Below are 17,231 nucleotides of genomic sequence, written 5' to 3'. Positions count from 1 at the left end.
GATTCTACGGAAGCCGGCAGACCAAACCAGCGCATTCAGCTCGGCAAAGAACTCATGCTCTTCCTCAACACTGAAGTCCTCAGACATTTTTCTTTCGTTGTTTCTTTCTTTGCACAGGTAAACAGCACATTTCTTCTTCTACGCTTGCATTATCGGCAGACCAGACGCTGAATGCGCACTTTCTTCCGGTTTGGTCTGCCGGCTTCCGTAGAATCGTGAGCGCGCATGGGGGCGCTATTAGGAAATCCTATACACTACTGTTTATGCTCTAAAAACATTCTAAATGACTTCGTTTCGAGTAAATTCTGGATGCTACCCACTCAGGACACTTGGATTACATTGGACGAGCAGTATGGAGGAATATTGACACGTTTTTGTGGACTTTTATGGACCTTTCTGTCTCGGGCGCCATGGACCTCCATTATTTGAATGTCAGCAGACAGCAAGAAGCCTCCCAGATCTCCAGATGCATTTGAGATATCAAAAAAGTACTCCAGAGTGTTGTTCAGCATGGAGGTGAGTAGAAAATGAAGGCTAATCATGTTTTGGGTGTACTATCCCTTTAAGAGGGCAAACATTTTTTCAAAGCACTGTGTTTTGGGATGTTTCATTATAGATAAACCAACAACGACAAAATAACTGTAAACAAATATGCAATGTTTTCAAACTTGTCTTTAAGAAACTGCTTCTTAAAGAGTCTGTTGTACATTTCCACTGAAATACAGCCTGCTGTATTTCAGAGAATTAGCTGATTAGTAAATGCTGGTAAAAGAGGTTGTCCTCTTTATGCCCTCAGAGGTGTGTTAAAGAATAATACAGAACAAACTGCATCATATAGATTAGGTAACAGGACAGAAATAAAGTTTTGTGAGGGGTTGAAAAGGAGGAGTCGGTTGTAAAACATAAAAAAAAAAAAGAAGATTGCAGGACTGCAAACGTACCCAGGTAGAATATCTTTTTGTCACAAAAGCAGCCAATAGGCTCATGGTTACTCTAGAAGAGTTACAGAGATCCACTGCTCATGTTCAAGGGTTTGACAGAGTAACTGGTGTCATATGCAAAGATCTAAATGTTCTATTGGACAGAAATGTATTAAAGTTTGCGGTTGAAATTACTCAGAATGTAAAAAAAAATAATAATAAAATAACATGTCGGTTTTAGCAACTTGTATATCCTAAAGCCTGTTGTGCAGCGTTTAAATACTGTAGACTAAAGGAATTAATTTCACTCAAAATCGATGCATAAGTGGTTGCTTCAGGGAAAAGTGACTTAGCTTCTAATTCAATTCCAAGATCACCTCTAGAGTCTTATCAAAGTATTATATATGAGTTTAAATCCCAAAATATGCAATGTTGAGATTGTATAAGTAAATATTCTCAAAGTGAAAACTGTAATCAAGATTAAATCAAAATTTTTTCAATGAATAAATCATGTTGACTTAAAGATTTCTTTCAGTATTGTTTCTTGTAGTTGTACTCATGTTGTCTAAGCATCTATGTAATAAAGATGGGTTACATCTGTTAATGACTCTCAAGGTGGCTTCTCTAAGTAATGTTCTTTATCTTTTTGTTTTCTCTTCTATACTGTAGTTGTTGGAAAAAGACACTTATAGAGGCCACCTGCATAGCCATACATATATGTAACCCATCTTTATTCAACCACAGATGGAATTGAACTCAAGACTATACTATAATACTATACAGATAATACCAACTATTATTATATAGATAATACCACTCTGCTATTACACCTGTCACACTTTGGACATTTCTCTGGGTGCATTTATCTTTTTGACCACCTGCATAGCCATAAATATATATAACCCAACTTAATTACATAGATGCTTTAACAATAAACAAATGTTATACTTTTCACAACTTGAGTGCATATGTAGAAAGATAAAATGGATGTTCATTAGCTACTGGTTGATGGAGCAGCTTAACTTCTCAAATTTGACCTTATACAAGTTTAACTGTGACTTTAAGTTTAAGAGAACACTGTTATATTCAGCATAGTCTGATATCTTCAATTATCAACCAGATTGAACAAATGTGTTGCCGTTTGAAAGAGTGGACAACATTATTTTTATGAAACAACATCCAGTTACTTTTGTAATGTGGTCTGTGTTGCAGGGTGAGCCAGGATGATAACTCTAATACTCAAGTCCACAGTCATTTAGTCGATTTTTTTTAAAACTTCATCAACAGGAAGATGTTAGTCGATCTTCACTGTTCTAAGAAATTTCCACCCCAGGGAGGGGAGTCAAACATTCCCACTCCCAGCATCTCAGCTTCCCCTTTATTTTTTAGTCGCAAATTTATTGTTTTTACTGGAGGCTGCCTTAAGCAGGGTTTGAACCTACAACCCAAGGTCCAAAGCACAGATCCTTTATGCGCTGCACCAACCAGCAAGAAGTACCCATCACTCCGTGGATAAGTCTGATTAACACCTACAGATACTGTAAAATAAAAAAAATCTATTTCAAACATATTCTGACTCATTTGAAACCCCAGGCAGCATTTACGTCTGTCTGGGATTTAAAATACATCAACTTGAATCGGATTATTAGGAAGCCCCTTAAATTGGTACAAATAGAGGTAGCAGGAATCCAGTCCTTGAGGTCTAATGTTGCAGACCCAGTGTTTAGATTCCCACTAAATCTCTGATTTCCATCTTAACCAACACTAAAATAGTCTACACTGTAATGTCAACTGTTGGGTTAATTAATTGTACATAAGTTATTCTACTTTAATCATATTACTTTAATCATATTATACTTACACATTTTGTTATCTCTATCTTACTCATATTACAAAGAGTGTTAAAACATTTAGTTTTGTTTGCTGTGTCATTAATGTTTTTTAAGTCTGTGCAGGAGGGATGCTGACTGCGACTGCTGTTAACAGATGTCGTTAAGGGTGTGGAAGAGAATGGAGAACTGTGCAACTAGATAAGGAGAGGGGTTCTCCTTATCCTATGATGTTGTATGATGTTGTACGAAAATTCTGGTTTCAACTGGGTTCTGTTCCCTCCCCCTTTAGCGGTTGAAACCACATTGTAATCAGGGCGTTTCTTCAATAAAGGGCTTGGAGAGCAGATACTGCTTCAGAGTGGGTTTGAAGTTGTAACTGAATGCAGTTTCTGATCCCCTCTCCTTGCAAGTAAAATATACTAAATTCTCTGTGTCATTCTTTGTGCAGGTTGCTGAATAAGGTGTTTGGTGTTCTAACCTAACATTAATTGGTCCTTCGAGCCGGATTGCAAGATACCCGACGACCCCCAGCAGGTGAGTGAGATCCAGATAAGCCTGCGGCCGCAGCAAAGAGACCCTTTACGGGACTGGTCTCTCCCTTACAAGCTGGGGTCCGACGGTTGAAGCATTTCGAGGACGCAGAGAATTGTGAGTAGTTTTTCTTTTAATAAGGAGTGAGTGAATTATTGGAAGAAAAATATATAAAATATAAAAAATTTATAAAAATATAATAATATAAAAAAAAGAAAAAAAGATCGAAGTGAAGGGCGTGGGGTCACGAGATTCCCCTTTTTGAAGTCCTCTCAGCGTGGGGTCACGAGATTCCCCTTTGCAAACAGTTTAAACCTCGTGAAGGACGGCGGTGTCCTCTATCTTAAATAGTTAAATTCCGCATGGGGTAACGAGGTCCCCCTTTTGTACTAAAACCCTGACAATTCTAGACTCTATCAGGTAAAATAGAAATTTTAAAACAGTTAAAGTCCGCGGGAGGGCAGGCTCCCCTAGTTTGTAAGGGCAGGCTCCCCGAGTTGTAAACTAGTTAAATTCTGCATAGGATAGCGGCGTCCTCTGTGTTTAAAATAAGTAAACAGAAATAAAGTAAAAGTTAACTGCGCAGTGAGTGTGTGTGTGTGTGTGTGTGCGTGTGTAAGGAAATATAGATATCACTAGATATCTGTATTTCATACCAAAAAGACAAGGGTTAAATGGTGAGCTTTTGTGGATGTTTGTAGACAAGAAAACTCCACCTGTAAGGGTTGAAGTGAGTTTTACCACAAAAAGTCGTTGATCACCATCTTGTCTGAAGCCCCAGTGTTTAGAACACGACAGGTGTTGAAAACCCACTGGGCCCAAATTTAGTTCAAAATGGGAAAGGGGCAAAGTAAAGAAAAACAGAAGTTATTGGAGGAACTCCAGTGTAAAGACTGGAAAGCAGTTGAAAATGATGACCCATTGGCGGCAGAGCCGTTGTGTTACTGGATAAAAAACTACGGTTTTAATGGTAAATTGAGCACCACAAACATAAAGGAATTGCAGCAAAAAATAAAAACAAAAAGCAAAAATAAAGACACTTTGATGGCAAAAGAAGGTTACATGCAAACCATGGTTTGGATGAAATTAGCAGGACAGAGAGAAGAGGGAGAGCGCAGAGCTAAAAGAGAGAGAGAGGAGAGACAAAGAAAAGAGAAAGAAGGGAAAGAAAGAGAAAGTGAAGAAAGAAAAAAGGAAAAGGAAAGATCAATAATGTTTCATAGAAAGGAAGATGACGAGTACGTAGGGCCCTATTCTGACCTGCTACATCAAATACATAATCTCCCACAAATGGGAGGTGCTGCCGCTGCAGCCGATCCCTCAGCTCCGCCACTCACGGGGGATCCTCCACAATATACTCCCCCACAGCATATACCTCCTCCAGAAGGATCATTGAAAACAGCCCCTCTTCAAGCAGCTTCTCCACAAGCTAATACCTCCCAGGGATATATTACTAGGTCCAAAGGTTCTGTAGGAGATTGGTCAAAAACTTTAGCGACAACATTTAGTGACATTCTGTCCCCACAGGCACTCCGAGTGATGCCTGTAAAACAGGAAGGTGTAGGAGAAGTCCTTACGCTTCCTTTAATAGAATTACCAAACCCCTTAGCGGGCCAGGTTGAAGGAAATAACCGACAACCAGCCACAATAATGGTATATAGAACCTGGACACAGGAAGATGTTAGAAAAGCAGTAGAAGGAATTCCCCCTCCAAAGGAGGATGTAGAAGAATGCATAATTCAAATGGAAAATCTGAGAAAATCTTACCATTTAAATGGTGCAGAGGTTCAGCAAGTCTGGATGTGCCAATTAGGATCAGAATGGCACCATGTTAAAGGGAATTTTGTGCCAACTACAAACGCTGATCCTCCTACCCCTTTGCAACCAGACTCCACAGACTTAGGAACAGCAGTTGAGCATTTGATTAATCGTATCAGGGCCAGATATCAGAAGAAAGCAAATTATACAGAGATAGGGAGATGCAAGCAAAAGCAGGACGAGTCTTTCGATGAATACAGGGTAAGGATGGAAAAAACATTCAGGGCACATAGTGGACTGCTCTTTAATGACAATGATGATGGGGCATTTAAACAGCAGTTGAAGAATGCACTGCATGCAGGATCATTACCAGAAATCAAAGGATGGGTTGAGCGCCACCACATAGACATGAGTGGTGGAACGCTCCAACAATATCTAAATCACGCCCTGCATGCAGAGAAAGTCATAAAAAGTAAAAAGAATAAAAGTAAAGAATCCACTGTGTTTTATCAGTAGGAGGAGGACACTGTGTTTTATCAGCAGTCCAGAGGTAGAGGCCGAGGCAGAGGCCGTGGAAGGGGAAGAGGTTTTGGATCACGCTCAACTGATAATTCCAGAGTGTGTTGGTCATGTGGAAAAGAAGGCCACATGGCTAGGCACTGTCGAAGCAACCCACAAAATGCAGGGAGCTCAGCATGACTAGATGAGCAGCCATTTTCTATTAGAGAGAAAGAGGATGAAAATATGGATGTCTTAAAACCTAGAAGATTTGTTTTTTGAAGAAAAATATAGACCTAAAAATAGCCCTCATGGTCCAGGGCACTCCTGTGAAGTTTTTGTGGATACGGAGCATGCAGGACCACTGTAAAAAAAAAACCATCCCTACTGCCCCCTTTAAATTTTCCCAAATTTACTCAATAGTGCGTGGGCCCCAAAGGGTGTCAAAAAAAGGTTCCAGAGATAAAGCCGTTGTGGCTCAGGGGGGACCCTGAAGGAAAATCATGTCAGCTGCCTGTTTTACTTTGCCTGAATGTCCATTTAAACCTTTTGGGGCCCAGAGATGGCCTGGTGGCGCTTTCCCTAGCCATCATGCCAACCCCCAAATGGTTTAAAAATTTATTAGAAAAAAACCTGAAGAAGGTTTGTTTCAGGGGAACTGGAAACCCCAAAAAAATTTACAAACGCCTTAGTTGTTGGGAAAAAAACCCCCCCGTCCACTGGAGTTATTTAGGGGAAAAGGTAAACAGGCATTCGGAATGTACAAGATCAAATGCCTCCTGATGATCTGATGAAAACCCATTTTGGTATAGAGGCCAAACCCAAGTTGCCCAGTTATAAGCAACAGTAGAAAAAGCTACCCCTGAAAAAATCACAGTCTCTTTGTTTACTCTGTTGTGGAGTCTAGTCCGCAGCAGCATTTTTACCCCCCCCCCCCCCTTTCCATCATCTTTGTTCCCTTTTTCCCACCAAAATTGGAAGCCACACTTTCCTTATGAAAAGGCAAAACGGGGACAAATGGAAAGGACCTGGGGAGTTTGGTTGAGAGAGGGGAACGAGCCTGCGATTGGGTAGCAACCTCTGGGGAAACACTGGTACAGTGATCAACAAACGGGGCCCCCAAAAAAAAGAAAGCTTTGTTTGGACAGTAAATTGTTCAGGGGGGTTTTCCTTTTAGATGAGGAAAAACCCGTAAACAGTTATTTTTTAAACAGAAGCAAAAGGAAAAACACTGCTAAAGCAGGTTAAAAGCTAAATTGTGGTCTCAAGGCCCTTCGATGTAGGCCTAGTTAAGAAAGCATTCCCTGTGAAAAAAGCCAAAAAACAGAACCCCGTCCTGGGGGTAAGACTTTTCCCAGGGAAACCCAGTTGCTTTTTGCTGGCATAGAGCCAGTCATTGAAGATTTAAAGAAAGCAGGAGTGTTGGGGGAAAATTGTGAGATTCTCCCTAAAAACACCCCCAATTTTTCCCTGTTAAAAAGGGCCCACCCCTTTAACAGGATGGCGAATGGTTCGGGACTTAAAAGCAGTGAAAAAATGCAGTAATACAGAGATCCCCTTTGTGTTCCCAGACCCTCACACATTATTGAATTCCCAAAATTTTTCCTAAAGCTAAATATTTACATTTGTGGACTTTTGAAATGCTTTTTTCTTGTTCCAGTACATAAAGACAGTGGGTTTCGGGTTTTGGCTTTCCCCTTTTTAAAGGGAAACGATATACATATACGCGTTTACCCCAGGGATACTGTGAAAGTCCTCGATATTTTCCCCAAAATGATCTCTTCCAGCTTGTCCTCCTTTAAACCCCACCTGGGAAAAACCCAAACTTTTAAAACATATGTTGATGACTTTTGATAGCTTTGAGACTAAAGAAGGTTGTAAAAATTGAAACAATCGCATTACTAAAAAAAACATTTGGCAGATGAAGGCCATAAAGTTAGCCAAAAAAAAGGGTACAATTTTGCCAAAAACGTGTAAAATTTTCTTAGGGGAAAACAAAATTTAAATGTGGGGGGCAGAACCATAATGGAAAAAAAGAAAGCAGCAAAATTTTCTGCATGGCCTAAGCCAATTTCAAAGAAAAAAATGATGTCCCCTTTTTAGGACTCCTAATTATTTGCAGGGGCTGGGTTTCCAAATTTTTGCCCGAAAAAAAACTTCACCGTTTTAAAATTACTTATGTTTTAAGAGGGGGTGAAAAGGGCAGACAAACCTTTTAAAAAGGACATCTGAAGCGAAGCGGCCTTCTGTAACTTTTAAACAGGCTTTGGTGGCAGTTGCAGGTTTGCCCCTCCCAGACTTGAAAAAAAATTTTTTACAAATTGGACTGTAAAGGTAATTTTATGAACCCTCGGTCTTAACTCAAATGCATGGGAATTTAAAATTTCGGCCAAAAGCATACTATTCTAATAAATTAGATGCTGTAGGCCTTTTGCAAATTCCAACTGTGTGGAGCAGTGATTGCTGCTTCATTGGGGTAACGTCCAGTGTGACATAGTATTATTTTCCCTCCACTGACATTTTTAAAAATTTCCCCCTCGGGTTCCCGCTTTGCTTTTTTAAAAAAAAATGACTTTTTCACCCAAGCCCCCGAACCTCTCCCTGCATGTCTTTATTCTGTCACAGGCATTTGAAAATAGAACGTGCACCCGGGGCTGAACCCAAAACAACACTTATCCCCCACCAGATGATGGGGAATTCATGATTTTGGGGGCTTGGGGTGAACAAAAACCCAAAAAGTAGGCCAGATTTGAAAGACACTCCTTTTTCAGAAGGAGAAAATTATTTGTTGATGGATCCTTAAAAAAAAATGAAAAAAAGGGAAAAAAAGAAAATGGTTATGCTGGGGTGACCATAACCCCTGTGCTAAAAACGGGGGCTTTACCACAAAAAATTTCTCTGCACAAGCAGCAGAACTGATTGCTTTATGAAGATGCAAATTGATGAAAGACAAAATAGTAAAATATCTGGGGCAAAATAGTCAAAATGCTTATGCTTTAAAAACATACGTTTGCACAAAAATTGGGGAAAAAAAGAAAGGGATTTATAACATCAACCCGGGAAAAATAAATGACTCATGCCAATTTACTGAAAGAACTTTTACAAGCAGTACAGTGCCAAAACGCTGGCAAAATGCAAAAGTGCGGCCCAAACATCGGGAAAAATGCTGTTTCAAAAAGGGAATTTCCCTTTTCAGATAAAATAGCAAAAGGGAAACTGCTTTAAAAGAAAAAACAGTATTAAAAATTAACAGACAATTCACTAAAAAAACGGGCATCTTACAAGCATGCAGCAAACAAGTCCAAAAAAAGGAAAAAAGAACAATGGAAAAGAAAAGGGGCAAGATTAAAGGAGGGGATTTACAACCCGACCAGGGAAAATTTAAAACCCAAACCTTCCAAAAAAAATTTTTAAAAAATGGGGAGTATATTGACCCCTGGTAAAACCCCTGTGTCAACCGGAGGGTGGTTTGGATTGGTAAACCAAAAAAATTTTACGACCCCTATGGTTTTAATGCTTATTCAAAAAATTTTTGTAGAGCATGCTTAAAAAATGTGCAAAGCACCCAAAGCTCAGGGGAACCCAAGGCCTAAAAGAGGACAATTCCCAAAGCCAAATTCCCCTTTCAACATTTACATATGGATTTTTTAGAAAATAAGCCCCGTGAAGGGAAAAAAAAATTTGTTTTTGTAATTTGTTGGGCTCGTTTTTAAAAAGGGTTGAACTGTTTCCCACAAAACATCCAGTGCACTTTAAAAAAGTGCAAAAAACATTATGCAAAGACCCTAAATTTTTCCCTTATGGGATTCCCGAGAAAATTTATAGTGGGTAATGGAAAATTTTGTTTAAAAAAGTAATAAAACCCCAAAAAAGGACAAGCCTTTCCATAGACTTGAAAAAAAAACCCCTGTTTTTTCTTACCAAACCACAAAAACGCAGGCCTTGTGGAAAGAACAACGGATTTGTTAAAAACCGACTTAGGGAAAATTTTGGGGAAAAAACGGGAAGATCTGGACTCAATGTTTGGGGTTTAGTTTAAAATAAAACAAAAATATTACAGTACGACCGGGTTGACCCCCTTTTGAAAAAAAATATTTGGCAGACCATTAGGGTTCCCTATTTTAATAATAGCTGGGAAAAAGATGTGAAAGTACTCTAGGGAGATACATGAGAAAGAAGGGTGGGGGCAACAAAAGCAAAAAATGAACCAAACTGACAGTGTCCCACCCTCTGTGTCTCCCCAGGAAAAACCCAAATTTGTTAAAACCCGGTGATTTTGGGGCCTCATTAAAAAGATAAAGAGGAAACATTGGATTTCCCCAAGTGGGAAGGGGCCCTATCAGGTTTTTTTGAACCCCCTCCCCAAATGCATTTAAAAAAAAACTGAAAGAAGCACATGGATTTCCCCTTGTCACACTGCAAAAAAGTGATAGAAAAGTTCAGATTAGTAATGTGTTTTAAAAACCCCTTTCTAAATTTTTCTGTGGAACCTTACCGTTTCTGCTTAGCACTTAGTTTAAATTTTACTGGGGGTACCCGTTATAGAATACGCATTTGGTTCCCTTTAAAAAACCCTTTAGGGGGAAGTCCTCGTTTCAAAGGGGGTTTTTATTTTTTGCATACAACCAAACTCAAAAATGGTGGAAAGGGTTTAAACAAAAAAATCTGCCGAGAGGGTCATAGGAAGTAGACCAAATGTGTAAAAGATTTACCCATAGGAAAAAAATTTTTAAGTTTGAACCTAGATGATGTTGCAACTTTTCATATTAGTTTTGTTTTTAGCTCTCATCGGGCAAGGGGTTTTTGGGTTTCCCCCTTTAGCCAGTATTTGTTAAAAAAGGGGCGTTATCTCTGTATAACTCACTAGAAATCTGTGTAGGGGGCTATTCCTTTTCAAACATTCTGGGAAAGATTTAAAATTGAACCCGGGGGATTGGCGAGGTTATGATTTTACCTATATCCCGTTTTAGTTCAAAGAAACCAAAAAAGTTGGGGGGACGTTTTTAGAAAACCCCTGGGCAGTGGGAAAAAAGGATCGTATGGGTGGACATCTTTAGCTAAAAAATGGATTTAGTAAAATTTTCAGGGTTTAATGTTAACCATGCCCCCAAAGTTTTCACTTTGACAAAAAACTCCACAGCAAAAACCCCTTGAGAAAAAGGGTGTTCTTCCTCATTTATATGTGCACGGTTTTAGTTTAAACCGACCGTGTTGGACATTGTATCTGTGCTCTTTCAAAAAGTTACACAAAAAGAAAAAAGAGGTACAAGGGGTTTTTAATTCTGCCCAAGGGGGAACAGATAAAAATTCAAAATATTTTAAAGACCCGCTTAAAACGGATGAAAAATTTTTTTTAAGTCACCCCCTGGAATTCTGGGCAAAAAAAATAAATGGCTTTTAAAGGCAGAACAAACAGCTAAAAAAAGTTTTCTAATGATTGTCTTTTGTTTTAGGGGGGCCAGACCCCTGTTTTGTTTTGGTTCCTGCCACCATAACTCCTCAAAAGTCTTCTAAATATAATTTAATTATCAGTTCCAACTGATAATTGCCCCCTATTTTGGGGTAAGTTTTATCCCCCGGGGAACCCAAAATGAGGGAAAAAAAACCAATCTTTTTGAAAAAAAGTGGGTGTGGCAAATTTTTAAACCCGTGTAAACAGGGCCGGAGTGGGCCCCAAAATTTTGGGGACATAAATGAAAAAAAATGTGCAAGTATTTTACTGGTATCCACCTTTTTTAAACCTCAATCCCCCCAGTGAAAATCTGGTTTGGGGGTGTGGAGATGGGCAAATTTTTTTGACAGACTTCCATGCAACACCACTGGATTGTGTGCTGCAGTCACCTTGATTTTACCTGTTTCTATTACTTCACTCACAATGGATGAATTGTTAACGACTGTAAACAGTATTTTACCTCACACATGGCATACTAGAAGAAGGAGGGCATCTGAAAATGCGTGGAGCCCAGATGACCCTACTTATATTGACAGTATTGGAGTACCCAGAGGTGTTCCAGATGAGTATAAACTAGTGAATCAAGTTTCTGCAGGATTTGAATCTTTCTTATGCTGGTGGTGTACTATAAATAAAAATGTAGACAGGATCAACTACATCCATTATAACGTCCAGAGGCTGGGAAATAAAACAGAACAAGGCTTCTCCGCCGTCCATGAACAATTGTCAGCTACCTCTCTGATGGCTTTCCAGAACCGTATTGCTGTTGACATGTTGTTAGCTGAAAAAGGTGGTGTGTGCTCTATTTTTGGAGATCAGTGTTGCACCTTTATTCCCAACAACACTGCTGCAGATGGCAGCCTCACAAAGGCCCTTGAAGGCCTTCGCTCTCTTAACAGCAAAATGAAAGACCATTCTGGAGTTGACACAAAAATGTGGGATGGATCTGGAGACATTTTGGGTAAATACAAACAACTGGTACTTTCTATTTTGATGTCTGTAGCTATATTTGCCGCCATCCTGACCTTATGTGGATGTTGTTGTATTCCATGTATTAGAGCGCTGCTAAATAGACTAATTACCACTGCAATACAACCCATGAAAACAGAAATGTATGCCCTTATGTCCACTGAGGAACACCTATCGGATGATGAAGACAGCGAAGAGGATGAATTCTCTTTACACTTTCCTGACTTTTATCCTAATCCCAACGACAATAACCCACCAGTTTAAAGTACCTCTGAGTGTACCCTTTACAGCTAAAAAAAGAAAAAAGAATGATTTCTTAGTTGAAAATCTGAAAAGAAGTAACTATTGAATGATAAAATAAATAGCTTAAAGTGAATAAACAGGAGGGAAATGTTGGGTTAATTAATTGTACATAAGTTATTCTACTTTAATCATATTACTTTAATCATATTATACTTACACATTTTGTTATCTCTATCTTACTCATATTACAAAGAGTGTTAAAACATTTAGTTTTGTTTGCTGTGTCATTAATGTTTTTTAAGTCTGTGCAGGAGGGATGCTGACTGCGACTGCTGTTAACAGATGTCGTTAAGGGTGTGGAAGAGAATGGAGAACTGTGCAACTAGATAAGGAGAGGGGTTCTCCTTATCCTATGATGTTGTATGATGTTGTATGATGTTGTACGAAAATTCTGGTTTCAACTGGGTTCTGTTCCCTCCCCCTTTAGCGGTTGAAACCACATTGTAATCTGGGCGTTTCTTCAATAAAGGGCTTGGAGAGCAGATACTGCTTCAGAGTGGGTTTGAAGTTGTAACTGAATGCAGTTTCTGATCCCCTCTCCTTGCAAGTAAAATATACTAAATTCTCTGTGTCATTCTTTGTGCAGGTTGCTGAATAAGGTGTTTGGTGTTCTAACCTAACATCAACTATCTCAGATATTCTGGCCAAACATTACATTTAGTAGAAGAGCTAGCAAAGTATTTGATGTATTATTATTCAGTTGTTTTTAATTCTTAAACCATGACCTTTGAACTAATTTTCTATCTACACAAGACACAGCTTAGCAAAGCATCACATTCAGAGTAGATCTTTAAGTTTTCTGTTACTATCTACAGTTTATACTGTAGCATGACGTTAGAAATTGAGCTGACAAATTCTGCAGAAAGGGAACATAGAGAAAGTATGAACCAGAATGATGAAAAGGGGTCCCTATGCCCTCCAGCAGTCTAAGCCTATAGAAGCACAGCTGTAGAAGTAGCTCAGGATAACCTGAGCTGTTCTATCTATAAGCTTTATCTAAAAAGGGAAAGTGTCTGCCTAGCTACCCATAACTACCAAATAATCTGCAAAGCAGCATTCAACCTTTAAACAGAGAAGACCAAACATATGACACATGTTCTGGCAACTCTATTCTAGCCTCAAATTGAAGCATTTTTTTTTCAAATGTGCTATGAAAACTAAGGTAGGAAAGTTTATAAAAATACAGGTGCTGGTCATAAAATTAGAATATCATGAAAAAGTAGATTGATTTCAGTAATTCCATTTAAAAAGTGAAACTTGTATATTATATTCATACATTACATACAAACTCATATATTTCAGATGTTTATTTTGTTTAATTTTGATGATTACAAATGACAACAAATGAAAATCTCAAATTCATCATATCAGAAAATTAGAATATTACTGAAGACCAATAAAAACAAAGGATTTATAGAAATGTTGGCCAACTGAAAAGTATGAACATGAAAAGTATGAGCATGTACAGCACTCAGTATTTAGTTGGGCCTCCTTTGGCCTGTATTACTGCAGCAATGCGGCGTGGCATGGAGTCGATCAGTCTGTGGCACTGCTTAGGTGTTATGATAGCCCAGGTTGCTCTAATAGTGGCTTTTAGCTCTTCTGAATTGTTGGGTCTGGTGTATTGCATCTTCTTCTTCACAATACCCCATAGATTTTCTATGGGGTTAAGGTCAGGAGAGTTTGCTGGCCAATTAAGAACAGGGATACCATGGTCCTTCAACCAGGTACTGGTAGCTTTGGCACTGTGTGCAGGTGCCAGGTCCTGTTGGAAAATGAAATCTGCATCTCCAAAAAGTTGGTCAGCTGCAGGAAGCATGAAGTGCTCTAAAACTTCCTGGTATGTGGCTGCGTTGACCCTGGACCTCAGAAAACACAATGGACCAACACCAGCAGATGACATGGCACCCCAAACCATCACTGACTGTGGAAACTTTACACTGGACTTCAAGCAACGTGGATGAAGTGCCTCTCTTCTTTTCCTCCAGACTCTGGGACCTTGATTTCCAAAGGAAATGCAAAATTTACTTTCATCAGAGAACATGACTTTGGACCACTCACCAGCAGTCCAGTCCTGTTTCTCTTTAGCCCAGGCAAGACGCTTCTGACGCTGTCTGTGGTTCAAGAGTGGCTTGACACAAGGAATGCGACAGCAGAAACCCATGTCTTTCATACGTCTGTGTGTGGTGGTTCTTGAAGCACTCACTCCAGCTGCAGTCCACTCTTAGTGAATCTCCCCCACATTTTTGAATGGGTTTTGTTTCACAATCCTCTCCAGGGTGCGGTTATCTCTCTTGCTTGTACACTTTTTTCGACCACATCTTTTCCTTCCCTTCGCCTCTCTATTAATGTGCTTGGACACTGAGCTCTGTGAACAGCCAGCCTCTTTAGCGATGACCTTTTGTGTCTTGCCCTCCTTGTGCAAGGTGTCGATGGTCGTCTTTTGGACAACTGTCAAGTCAGCAGTCTTCCCCATGATTGTGTAGCCTATAGAACTAGACTGAAAGACCATTTAAAGGCTTTTGCAGGTGGTTTGAGTTAATTAGCTGATTAGAGTGTGGCACCAGGGGCCATCAATTTTGAACCTTTTCACAATATTCTAATTTTCTGATATGATGAATTTGAGATTTTCATTTGTTGTCATTTGTAATCATCAAAATTAAACAAAATAAACATCTGAAATATATGAGTTTGTATGTAATGTATGAATATAATATACAAGTTTCACTTTTTAAATGGAATTACTGAAATCAATCTACTTTTTCATGATATTCTAATTTTATGACCAGCACCTGTAAATGATTTTGATACATAGTAATGAATATAATAAGGACCCAAATGACAGGAATAAACACGATGAGTTTGTGTGCTTACATACAGGGCCTGGACAGAAAATACTCATGATTCAATAAGGAATTCCTGGAAAACCTGCTTCTGACAAATAAATACAAGGGAGTTATATGTTGGTTCTTTTTAGTACTGAAAATGACCATATAAGAAAGGACCCTGCTCTACTGAAATAGTTTGTTTTTCGCTCCAATAACTCTGTGGCTCCCTCTACTTCTCTCATTCAACTTACTCCACCTGGTAAGAGAGAAACACCTGTTTACATTAGATCCTATTCTCCCAAGCAAACATTCACACAAAACATATTTTACTCGTCTTCTGGCTACAGAGGCCTCCTCGAGGAATGAGAGGAAGCTGAACAAACAGCAGCGACCAAAGCCCCACACATGTCTACATGTATGTAAACACAGAGACACAGAACAGCAGCACCTAAACAAACAGCAGGGGCAGCACCACACGCTACGCAGCTCTCATTACCGGCAAAACACAAAAAGAGCAACCTAGTCAACCCACAGAGGTTCATTACTCTGAAAAAAACCCAACACCAATCAGAATGAACACACAACCCAATTAAGCCTTCACACTAATTCATCTCAAACGCGACCATTTCCCAGTTCACTTTTAAAAACGGGTTTGGAGAGGAGAAGCAAATGTGAGCAGACAGGAAAACAGCAGAGTGAGTTTAGAGGCTGGTGGACCGCTCTGGATTCAGCTGGGTGAAGCAGCATCAGCAGTCTAACATTAGTTCCTGCTGTTTCTCTGAGAGATAACCAGAAAGAGAGCAGCTGGTCAGCACAGAAGCACCGGAAAGGAAAAGTCTGACATCATCAGTCAGACAATAGGTCACCTGTCAAAAATGCTAGTTTTACAGAAGTGGACATTTAGATGGAGCATTTGGTTTATGCGTCTACAGCTATAATTCATAGTCCTCTTTAGTCTTTTTGCATTAGCCAAACTACATTTGAAAATAACCTTTAGCCAGCTATTAACATACTTTTTAAAAAGCACACATTCCTGCAGCAAAATGTGTTAACTGATTTTGGAATCAAATGTGTTTTTATGAACTTGGTTATTAGCAATTATTAAGTGACTTTCAAAGGGAAATGAATGCAATAAGAGAAAGGTGGGCTTAATACTACTGCAAATCACATGTCAGTTTTTATTTGGAATAAAAGTTTTCAACCGAGTAATATTCTTTTGGCTACTTTACAACTGTAGTTTCAAATAGATATATTGATATTTGTAGTTCTAATGTGACAAAATCACAAAAGGTCAAGGGGTATGAATACTTTTGCAATCAACTACTTGGTGAAGAATCAAGCAAGAGTTTTACCATCACAACAAATGGCGCATGGCACTTTTTTTGGCCTATTAATGACAGTTTAATCCCTTATAATATTAATATGTGAATATTTAGTTACTTAAGCCTGTATATAGAATTTAGAGACTGTACAGAGGACTGAAATTTGCACATCATTGTCAGTTAAACATTGCGAATTAATACGGCATCGATGCTGATGGTTAGAGGACCAACACTGTACTTTTGTCCTCATAATTGGATTTTTCTACTTTAAATTTTCAAGTCTTCCCACATTGACCATGAAAGGCGCTTATTATCCTGCCTACACCTGTGATTTGTTCTTCTGTGTGCACATATACATGCAGAGCCCCAGCTAATGGCAACCCCCCTCCAGCTGACCTGTTGACCCTCATCACACTAAAGAAAGAGGCGGATCACATCAGCTGGACAACGAGATGAAAAGGTTACTTTTTTGAGATTAAAGGAGCGACAAGATGGCAATAGAGTTCAATGACAAGACAGGAAGAAAACAGCAGGAGTTAAGAGGTTAAAGGGAAAACGTGGTTGGGCTTAAAGGGAAGCACATAAATGAAATCTGCAAACCAGTTATGCATAGGAGCAGAAATTACTGACAAAAACACAAACAGAATGCCTGTCATTCGATAGTCTCCCCTAGTGGTCTGGCGCACTTCCACTAAAGAAAGCTATTTTTTCCATTTACGCTTATTTTTTATCGTTTCTGTATGGAAGAGGATTAGGGCCATTGGAAAAATAAAAAGGATTAACAGATTTTGTTTGTAATATGAGAAAAAAAAAAGGTT

This window comes from Cyprinodon tularosa, unplaced genomic scaffold (genome assembly GCF_016077235.1).
Source record: "Cyprinodon tularosa strain WSP-4 unplaced genomic scaffold, ASM1607723v1 ctg1, whole genome shotgun sequence".
NCBI lineage: Eukaryota > Metazoa > Chordata > Actinopteri > Cyprinodontiformes > Cyprinodontidae > Cyprinodon > Cyprinodon tularosa.
The sequence above is the reverse complement of the archived record's forward strand: the minus strand, read 5'-3'. Positions refer to the sequence as shown.